General features: G+C 31.3%; 1 long non-coding RNA gene across 1 annotated transcript in view; it reads left to right on the top strand.

The window, feature by feature from the left end:
* Positions 1-581: 581 nt before the first annotated feature.
* Positions 582-9,907, top strand: part of LOC118184751 (uncharacterized) — a 33,147-nt gene continuing 23,821 nt past the window's right edge. Inside the window, exons 1-2 of the long non-coding RNA XR_004757479.2 lie at positions 582-697; positions 8,819-8,918. This is a non-coding gene — a long non-coding RNA (uncharacterized LOC118184751). The remainder of the gene's footprint in view (positions 698-8,818; positions 8,919-9,907) is intronic.

Here is a 9,907-nt window from a genome sequence, read left to right as displayed (position 1 = left end):
CAGCCCGTTTGCGGGCTCCGAACCTTGGACTGAACTATCAATGTTCAGGGAATTTACCACTCGGCTGCTTGGTAGGCCAGAAACACCATACACTTACAAAACTCAGTTCATTTTCCGGGATTCGAACACGCCACCTTTTTTATTGTAGTCAGTATCAGTATTCAATATGCCGCCTGGGCGGCGCAGTTTATTTATAGTATATTGCTAGCAAAGCAATATACATTATAAAGAATTAAATGGAATACTTCCGGAAAAAAATATTTTCGGGTGAAAGCTTATCTTTATCAAAATTATAATTTCCTTTCTCAATTAATAAACAATATTTGTTACGTAATGCCGTCAATAAACTTCGGAAGATATCCCCGAGATAGTTTTATGAATAACTTTATTGAATGAACACGAGACTATTAATGCTTTAATGACGCGAGTTTTATGTATCCTTTTTTTTTTTTTTTTTTTTTTTTTTTGTGGATGGCATCAGTTTTCGGCGTTGCCATGCACGTTCTGATCCGTGTTTGCTTAGTGATAGAAGTATTCTATGGATTTAATGTTGATATGAATTGAATTGAGTTATATATTGTATTTTTTGTTCTGTTTATTGAATAATATCCTAGTTCCTGCTTTGGAAACTGTAAAAATACTGATGTCAAGTATTAATAAAGTTGTTTATTCGTCAAGAAGCATGTGCAGAATCCAAGTAGATAAGATTTATTTCTTTTTCTATATATATTGAAATTGCAAACAAATATTCTAATAGTAGACTCACTGCGTCTAATTATTATTAAGGTTTATACACGTATATTAAGAACCTGTGCTGAACAACCGTTGACGGGTAGTCTCGGCGTAGTTCTGATATTTTTTGGTATTTTCGTTACAATATTCTTCATTCACAACTTTCGGGCTTTCTCCTATCATTTCTTTTCATGGTTCTTGAAACATCTGAAATCGCTTCGTAATAACCAGAGTTATAAATGGAAAGAAGTAAAAAGATAATAATTATGAAAACAGAATTGATCATCTTTAGTGGCACAGTTGCACAGCAATTCCCATTTTTTTCCAATAAATGTTAAATTAACTTCAAGTTTCGTTTTTGAAATTCCATGTATTAATGATGGAGTAGGTTTTTCAATAAGTTTATGTTATTCTTCTTATCTGCAAGCGAACCTTAAATGATTAAAAAAATGCACATAATAGTTTCTATAAAGGTCGCAAAATTTTTAAATTTACTACATTGCGGTTTTTTCCAACTTGAATAAATTTAATTTTAATCCATATTAAAAATTTGACTCAACAATTGCCGAATTTGTAAGACGTCTTATGGATCATATTTCTACCTGGGTTCCGATCTTGGCAAGCGAAATAGCTACTTCGATGTTTTCGTGTTTTTTGAGATGTGCAGTGCAAATAAAAGCCACGTCTCTTTAAAAATTCTCCATGGAGACACCCTTTCCGTGGACAGCCTTCCTATGCTTTCACATACTCCAATAGGCAATCAGATTAAAATTTAAAGCTGTATATAAATACAGAGCAGTAAAATGAAGCGACTGAAATTTACTTAGCGTTAATTTAGAGTATCAAATTGCGTACTTCTTTTTAATATTAGTTGTCAACAAAGAAGCTAAATCTAATTTTGTAAGCATAGTAAAATATAACCCAGAAAAAAGTAACCACTTAATGTGAAAGACGTACTTTTATTGCTCCTCAGGATTTCCGAAAGATAGCAAATTAAACCTACATTCACTTATGTAAAATAATTATTAATTTAAATTATCTCAGACGTATATAATAATTTAATTCAAAACATGCTAATTATTGAAAAGCTGGAATTTAAGTTCTAAAGTGGCAATAAAAAAGAAAATTAACTGTAAACGCCTGCTTCGAGTTCAAAGACGAATTTTGCTGCGAGTTATAAGGGGTTACCAAACTATTCGTTACAATGCTGTTTTCTCTCTTGCCGGATTTCCACCCTGAATTTGTTTATTCTGACCTTTATAGATTACAAGAATAGTCTTGCAAATTACTCCAATTCTCATTTTGATCGTTTATTGCTCTTGTCTGTTCTACCACATCCTTCTGTAAGACAACCGGTACAGATTCTATAGTAGTATGGACACTGATGTAAATTCATTCTCATTTGTGTTGTATATGGAAGGTAGTAGGATTCATGATAAAGTTGTTTTTGCTTATGTTATTTTTGAGGATGATATTGAAATTTAGTGTCACCAATTTCGCATTAGAAATGAATGTACTGTATGTATTTCTGAGTTTCTGTGTATTAATTTTGCAATCAAGTGGATAATTAGCCAGGATGGACGTGGTTCCAGCTACTTAATCTGTACGGATTCACTCTCTTCCCTGGAATCTCTTAAAAATACCTCTTTATGTAATGATATTATTGTTAATATAAAGCAGTTTATCGGAGAGCTGGAGAAGTAGGGTATTTCAGTGTTTTTTATATTTGTCCGTGGTCATTCAGGTAATTATGGAAACGAGAGAGCTGATTGGCTAGCTAAGAATGCAACTAAAAATGATATTAATGTTGATGTAAATATTCCAAAATCTTATTTAAAAAAAAACATTCAAAGCTAAAATGACTGAAGGGTGGAACTGTGATTATATCTCTTCTGATAAGGGATCTGTTACAAAACATTCTTCCCAACTATTTTTGAAAGACTGAAAAGTAAGAACTTGTTGCTTAAATTTGAAATTACGCTATTTTTGTCTGGACATGGTAAGTTTAATGTTCATCTTGAACGATTTAAGCTGGCATCTTCCAATTTGTGTAATTGCAGTCTTAGCGTTCAGCAAAGTGTTTTCCACCTGCTTTTTGACTGCCCATTGCTTGATAAAGCAAGAAATCTATTGAAATGTAGATTAAAATTCGTTGGAATTCATTGGCCGCCGAAATGTTATGATTTTGTATCTTCGGCCTACCGAGCTTTCAACGATTTTGTTTACTTTTATTTTAAACATAGTTAATGATTTCTTTATACATTTTTATACTTTTGTATTTACTTTTTTTTTAATCTTTGTGTATGATTTCATTGTATTGTCGAAAACTGATGATATTACTTACAATTTTGCCTTTTTTACTTACGATTTGTACGTCTCGTGTGATACTTTGCGGTGCACGAGGATTTCTTTTTCTTTAAATAAAAAAATTAAAAAAACTGGCAATAAGAAAGGTGATATGCCATCAGCTTTCTTTATTTCGCTCCTGCTAATTCACGTTTTCGTCCCCCCCCCCTCATTTCAAGTCTTTCCTCATTCAAGTCTCATTTGAAGTGTCTGAGTGGCATTAAAAGGCAACAAGCAAAAAGTTTCAGATGGTTAGAAAAATAATAAGAAAATTACGAATGAAATCGGAATATCTTGGGAACATTTAGATTTATAAAATTTCGTTAGTACCGTATTTTCTCATGTATTTCTCTCCATCGTCTGAAAACCGAGAGGAGAAAATTATGCGAGTTATATAATTTCCGAGGTTTACGGTTATAGGAAGAACATAACAAACGAGAAGTAGTCACGGATAAATTACTGGTAATATTTACAATATATTTCTCTTTAAAAAACTTACTTTCCACTAAGAATACATAGTAATATTAACATTACAATATCTGAAAAAGATTGAGTCGATATCTAACGGTAGTTCAGCCTAACACGCGCGTGCCCCAGGGACATCTAGGGGTGACTGAGTCAAGACCGCAATTTTGAAGAGAGACACCGGAGGAGCGAAGGGGGTGAACTAAAGACCCGTATTTCGAAGGATCAAACACTTCAGCAGTAGGTAAGGCTAATCAGAGCTCAATTAAAAATAATAAAATTAAGGTCTAATCTACTATTTGGAAAATTTCTTAACCGTGACAATATCTGCCATAGCTGGTTGGTTAAAGAAAAATATGAGTAAAATAATTTTCAGATAATAAATGCAACGAAACATAAAATAATGAAGTGTTAATGCTAATTAAAGTGCAAATAATAATTAAATGCATGAATAAAAATAAAAACAATCAAGAGAATACAATTTACCAGTAAACTAGCCTGTGAGGAAATAAACTATGTGCAAATAATGAAAAAAACAATTACATAAATATTTTTAAAAATTTCAGTACAATAAGATTAGGGGTAAAAGTACGTCAAGGAATATGATAAGTATTGTGGTGTAATGGCCGAAACTGCTACGCAAAATCCCGGTTGTGATACAGGGTTGAAATGAGTTTCTAACTCAAGTTCTAACAATAACACGATTTTAATAAAATAAAAACATTAACAGTTGCGGTTCATGGCGATGTGGGATTTGGATTAAATTTAGTCCCGTAATTTCAGAACTTTGTTAAACGGGGAAGATTATTTAACAGTACGCACTATTAACAGTACGCACGAGGAGTAATAGTTCTAGAGGATCAAAAATGCCCATAGCTCCAGCAGAAAGGTCCTAAAAACCACCTTCCTTTCTCGCTTCCCAAACTTTGGAAATATATATACTTTACAGTACAGTTTACTTACCCTGAGCAAATCCCAAGTTTTTAAAGATTGCTAGAAATGTTTTGCATTCACATATGCGGTTAGATTATGTTACTTGAATATGGAAATCACACGACGAGTATTGGTCTAGGAGAGAGAATCCCTTCATGGAGGACTTTTTAAGGAAGGGGACAAGGAGGAAACCACAAAAAACAGCCATTGAACCCGTGCTCCATTCGTCTGGAGTGTTACTTGGGTCGTACTCCCAGCATTCAGCATTCTTAACCACTCATCCATTGATGAGATTCCTATATTAGAACGTATAGCTGCTGCAAAGGTTTCAGGCATAACCCTGAATGAAATCAGATAGACTTTGTACATTGGGTTGACAGGACGATTTTCCCACCGCCATCGCATATTTTATCATGAGAAACTCCAAGAAGTAAATCCAAAATTTCTTTTAATTTACCATTTGAGGATTTTAGTTTTTTAATGATTTTTGTTAATTTTTAATAAAACGAAAAATATTGTGAAAGTGTAAATTTTCTTGACATCATAGTGTTCAATCTTAGAATACTGTTCAAACAATCTAAAGCAAAATCAAATAGTTTACCACTGTTCTAACGTAACTGTAATGAAATAAATATGTTTATTTCCAGAAATAATCGTAATTATCCAAAATTACAGTAGCAAAAATTCCATAAAATACTTAACGAAAACTACGTTTCAAATCCGTTTTGGTAAATATCGGATGTTATTACTAAGACTCAAACAATTTCTTATTTTATAGAAGGATTAAAAGCAAAATTCCGTTAATGATTAAATGTTGCTTACATTTTCACTTTAATTGCACGAATTAATGTGATAATGTCTACTTCTGGAACTGTAAACAGTTAATCTAATGAGAAAAACAGTCTCGTATTTACGTTATGTGCGAAACCTACAAAACCGTCCACATTGAGAGACGACCCTTCGTAAGCGGTTAGTGCTCAGCAGAATTACCCTCTGAACCTTTGATTGGCACTCAACTGAAATAATGGAAACCTGCAATAGAAATAAAAAAACAAGGTCAAGGGTTTTACGATTGCAAGTACTCAGCAGTATATATATAAATAAAGATTAAATAAAATGTTTCCGAACAGAAATTCTTCCGGCAAAAGCCACAATACATTACTGTTTATTTTAACTCTCATTGCTTTTTGATCAACTTTAAGATATTTTGAATTATTATTGGAAATTTATTCAACTCTGTAAAATAATTAATACTTAATTACAATCAAGAAGAAAGAGAAACTGTACTGTGCAAAAGAGAAATTTTGCTTTATTCAAGAGTACAAATATCCTTCTAGGTTTCCGCTCCATTCTTCATTATAACTTGAAAAGCATAGATGTTTATGTTTAATAAAAGCAATCTCTTTAAACCAGTGATTCAAAGAATATAAAAACAACGCGTTGTACAGCAAAATGAAAAGAGAATGATTTTTGCATTAACGGCAAATCAGATGTCTGTTGCACCGAATTTAGAATGCTCATAAGTTTAATGTATTTTTTACTACATCTATTATTGAGGAAATAAATATGAAACTACTGAGGAAATAAATTTTCTGAAAGAGAAAATTCAAGAGATTTATGATTTCTAAATAGAAATGTGGACAACTAAAAATCTAAGCGTTTTAAAGGCTAAAAATAACAAAGCATTAGAAACTAATTCATCAACTAAAAATTTTAACGGGTATAATAGTACTGTAGAAAATCCAAACCGTCGGGTGAAAATCTTTAATCATGATTCTATAATTAAGATTTTTTTTTACAAGGTCAAGCAATAATACTGTTAGGGTTTTGTATTTATTCAGCTATTTTTAATAGAATCTGTAATTAAAATTGTTTTATTTCCCCATGCAATGCAGCACGAGACTTGTTCGAAAAGGAAGCTACGCCGGAAAAATTAAAATACAACAGCACGCGCATTTAACATTTTAATAAATAGATATCTCATAACTGTACTCTTGCTATCCAGAAAAACCGAGAAAATACGAGAATGTTTTCATGCATTTAAAAAGCTTATAAAAGCTGGAGGAAAACATCTCAATTGCGTTGTTTTAGAAAACTTTTGTTGTTTACTGTATCGAATCAATGGCGAGATCGAATTAACTTTAGGAAATCTCTTTTTCTCTATGTTTCTCAGAGTTTTGAATTCTATTCAATGTTTTAGTAGTTTAAAAATAATACCACTGTGAGATATTATGATATTGTACGAATACCTCTGAGAAAATTTTATTATTTTCATTTATTTGTTCTGATAAGAATAAATTTTATTCACTTTTCATCGTACTTACGCTTCATTTTATTACGAACCCGTAAGCACGCAACAATACTTTACGCATTTCATTTTTCCGCATGTTGATTTTCTCAAGGTAACATTCATCTTTCCAAATTACCTTTTAACTAGAGTCACACTTGAGGCTCCAGTAGTAATTATAATGTTTTGTATGTTCCGTTTTCTTTAATATATGTTACACATAAATTTTATGTCATCATGGAACTAACTAAAGCATTTAATATAAATAACTATTAAGTTTTAGTTTAAGCCTTAAAAACAAGAACATCTATTCACTCAAGTTTTTGAAAAGCCATTTAAGTAAACATTAACATTCATTATACAGTTAAACTTATTGTACAAAATGTCCTTTACTAATTGAGAATAGTTCTGCCAATTATGTTTCCTAAGGAATTTTAACATGAAATGTGGATGAATTTTTAAATGAAACAGGAATTCTATTTAATTGTATTTATTTAGATTATAGAATGTCAATATTTTCTAATCTGTCTAAACTAAAATTACATTAAAAAGTCATGCTTTAAATTTCTCATTATCTAATTTATTAGATAAACAGCAAAAACCCGATTCTTCTTTACTGGAGTATTCCAGATATTGCTTCACTAGGCCTAATGTGATGAGTAATACACTTTTCGTCACTATCAATAAAACGTTAATTAATAGCAACTTGTTTAGCTGATATCATGTGTTTTCTCAAAATCCTTTTCCGCTACATTGACAATTCTTCGGTAGTCTTCCCGAAATGAAAAATGCATAGACATTTTACATGTTAAGATGTCTATGAGAAGTTTGATGCAGATAATAATGTTTATCCTTTTCAAGTCTACACAAAACACTCATTTATGCTTTGATACTTAAGATCGTTTTGCATTAAATATATTGAATGATCTGATATTTGCATACTGATATCGTTATAGTTTGGAACTAAGTCTAATTTACTGTCATTGCATAAATGAGCATATTTTAAACTGAAATTAAAAATATTGTGCTATCTCCCCATTCTGGTTGCTAATATGTTCATGTAATATTTCAGAAACTAAAGATGTCGCGGAAAACCCAATATCATTTCTGAACCAGGCTTTAATATGTATCTAATGATTACAATAAGAAATGGTTTCCACTAATGGAACCAAACACTATTCCAACCACTGGAAAAATATTTATGGCTAGTGCAACAAATTTGCCACATTGACCAGGAATGCTAAGCATAATTCGATAAATAACATTTGGAACAGAATTCTAAATAATCAGCTAAACCTTGCATGAGAAATTTGTGCGAAATATTAAATTTACATAAAATGTATTCATTTTCATAACCTATAAAACGAAAACAAAATATAAAAACCAATGACAAACATAGTTCTCATTCCAAAATTCTGATTATGTCTTAGAATGGGGAAATCTAATATTACGACAATATATTTAGAGAAACTGGATGTTAATGTTTTGCAAAATGCCGAGTTTTAGCAGTGGCAATAATTCAAGTATTATTTTAGACACATTAAAATATGTGACTGTCAAAGAATTTTGTTAAAATATCCTTTGAGGAATTTAGATTTTATGATTAGTCATTCAAATTAGATAACAATAATTAAAGCTTAAGTAGGGGACTAAGAATTCTTGCAATTGCTTTGGGAAAACCGTAATGACACATTAAAATGAGCACAATATTATTTTTAGTATAGAAAAATAGTTAAAACAAAAAAAAAAAAAAAAGAGATTTAGGCACTAATGTAATGTTAGATATGATCCCGAAAGTTTAATCCGCAGTGAACCAAAGAAAATAAACAATGAGTTTCGCAGAAGTAAGATGTCACTGAACAAAGTGTTACTCCAGCCTAGTAAAAATAGCCGCTTGAGGACTGCATTTATGGAATTATTAGTCCTCTCAGAAGAAATACATCTGAGATTCAATTTAAACAGAAACTCGGCATATGACTTAAAAATAAATCGATCCTACATTTTTCTTTAATTGAAATTTGAAGTGATTATAATGTATTGTTTGCTTTGTTTTAGTTAACGAAAAAGCTGCAATAAAAGTCATCTTCCCTGCATCAACTGGAGTATCTGCATCAGCGTACACCGCTTTAAGGACTATCGGAAGAAAGTTGACTAGGTGGGTAAGACTTCTATGTCTTGCTCAGAAATAATTTATCAGACATGGAAAAGTACTGTAATAATAAGCTGAAACTGGTTTTTTTTTTTTTTTTTTTTTTTTTTTTTTGTTTTGTTTTTTATGAAACTCCATCTTAGTAACTGAATTGTTTCAACAGTAAAATAATTCAGGAATGCATATCGAATTCTGGCTGCTGTAGAATAGGACTATGCATGCTCCAAACAGGCTGCTATCCGATTTTCTATTTTGAATAAATATATGTTAGGTACGTAAAAACATTTATTGAAGTAGAAGAGTTTTTGACATACAGTAAATATACACATCTGTCTTTTGGCATGCATTAAATATAGGCGTCTGTCAGTGTCTCTTAGTTTATTTTACTTGCTGAATAAAAACTTAAATTTAATCCGCATGCTTCAAAGAATTAGCAGACTTCAGTGGTTCATTGCACTGGAAACAGGTTTTCATTTTTTTTTTACTTCATTGAAATTTTAAAATCCTGAGTACGGGTCAGTGTCAGGAAAATCTTTGTCTATGTACCACAATAAATTTCGTGCGATTGATCTGACGTTACTGTCAAGAAAGTTAGATAAGTCACAAGAACAAAAATTATGTTATCTAAACAAAATTATTTACTTAAACTGTGATTTTCATAATATCTTTGAGTTTTTTAATTGAACGGAATATTCGAATATTCTAATTTAAATAAATATTTCTTGAAATTTTTAACTAATCTGAGCAATTTTATATCCAAATCTTGTAAACTAACAGTTTAGAACTATTATTCTATGTAAAACATATAGTCATGAGGTATCTTGAAGCAAGAGATGTGAGAAAATGTGCAATGCCTTCTTCGGCAATCGAACCCAGGACCTCTCGTATAATCGTCGAGTATGCTCTGAATTGCACCACGATAGCATGCCAAAAGGAAGAGGAAAATGTGTTATATACTCCTCCTTTTTTAAAGGGCGACTAGAGATTAGGGTACC

This window comes from Stegodyphus dumicola, chromosome 2 (genome assembly GCF_044657685.1).
Source record: "Stegodyphus dumicola isolate Sdum_Otavi_A_Nest chromosome 2, ASM4465768v1".
NCBI classification, from domain to species: domain Eukaryota; kingdom Metazoa; phylum Arthropoda; class Arachnida; order Araneae; family Eresidae; genus Stegodyphus; species Stegodyphus dumicola.
Note: the sequence above shows the minus strand (reverse complement) of the source record. Positions and strands in the feature narration are given on the sequence as shown.